The sequence below is a fragment of the Notothenia rossii genome (genome assembly GCF_949606895.1).
Source record: "Notothenia rossii genome assembly, chromosome: 10".
Classification (NCBI taxonomy): Eukaryota; Metazoa; Chordata; class Actinopteri; order Perciformes; family Nototheniidae; genus Notothenia; species Notothenia rossii.
Window position 1 is genome coordinate 7282855 of NC_136908.1, and position 1604 is coordinate 7284458.

Here is a 1604-nt window from a genome sequence, read left to right on the forward strand (position 1 = left end):
GGTCTCACCTGGAGGCACAAAAAGAGGAACAAATTAAGTCTTGTTGCCAGGGAGACAGGAGTCGTATTCGTGAAGAAAATATGAATCTTATCAAATAATTGAATCAAGTGGTTCAGTCTTGCAATCAGTAATATTGTACTGTCTTCTTACAAGGAGTATCTGGGAGATGATTAGTAGGTGTTCCTGATCTCTGCTCTTACCTTTACGTTAACTCAATTGCTCTTAGCATTTTTAACAGGCACACATGATGGACACATAGGAAAGGGCTATAACTTGTAGGGGGATTGATCTCAACCTAATATGGTTGAGAGTCCGTACAGGTTTAAATAACTTGTTAGTATTTGTAGTGTATATGTTTAAGACACATTGGTGGGGGGTGCAGTGGACTGAGATAAAGGTATGACTTGACAAATGAGTCACACCAGAAAGAAAGGGACTTGCAGATTTATATCAAAGATAGTTTTCTCGCATCTATCAAGTGGCCTGTTAAATTGAAAATGAAAAGAATATGTTTTTCTGATTCCTCATGATTACCATTTTTATTGATGTTGCTCTTCAGTTTTTTACCCAACCAAAGACAAACCGTGCAATTGTTTGCGTTCATCCTGCAGGCCGCAATAATAATGGGCCACAGGCAGCTTTCTTTTCCTCGCTCGTCTCTAAGGCTGCGCTGCTGATAAATCAAGAATATTAGTATTTCTTTCTATCTCAAGGTGTTTCTTCATTTTCCGCTTGGCTCTCCCATTTAACACCCCCATCACTCCTCACACTTGTTTATCGTTGTATTCATCACCCCAGCACTTCTTGTTGTCCGTCTCTTTTTTCTTCCTCAATGTCTGCACGGGAGCTCAGAGCACTTGCATGATTTACAGCTGAGGAAAACAGTGCATTTATCGATCGCTTGCATCTTAATGCGGGAAGATACGAGTGCCGGCAAGCGTCCAAGCGAACTCGAAAAACCTCCGTGCTATCAATGACTGACCGAGTCCCCTGTTATAATACCTGCTGAACATGAAACCATTCACAGTATCCAGGAGATCAGGCACAAGCCGTTGCTTCCAACAGAACAAAAGTGCAGCCGAGGACGAGTGCAGGAAATGAAATCGATACACCAAGCTGTAGCAACAATGTGGCCACAATGTAAACCTTATCGCCCACACACACTCGAGTATCTGTAAGTTAAAGTAAACAGAATGAAAACATGAAATCTACGTTTAGTCTTTTTTTCCCCTTCACACGGACAACTGAGATTACCTTCCAAATGTGGTCATCATTTATTTTATTGGACTGGCATTAATTGCTGCTCATCCTCTTTTACCCACGTTCTCCTCTAATAATGAATCAAGGGCGCACGGCCTGTTTGTAATGCACACAAGCACTTCAAGATTGGATTAAACTGAGCTGATATTACTCGACGAAAGGCTGAATGAAGCCGCTCGGCTGGATGGGATTCACTGAGCCTTGTGTTTGTCGGCCTGCTCACAGAGATGAGAGATAGGGGACAGATGCTGGGATAATCATTAAATGGAGTGTGGCGTGTTAGCCTTGATTGGCTGAATGAGAGCCGCCACCCAGGAAGCTCACCCACATCCAGCCGTGTCATT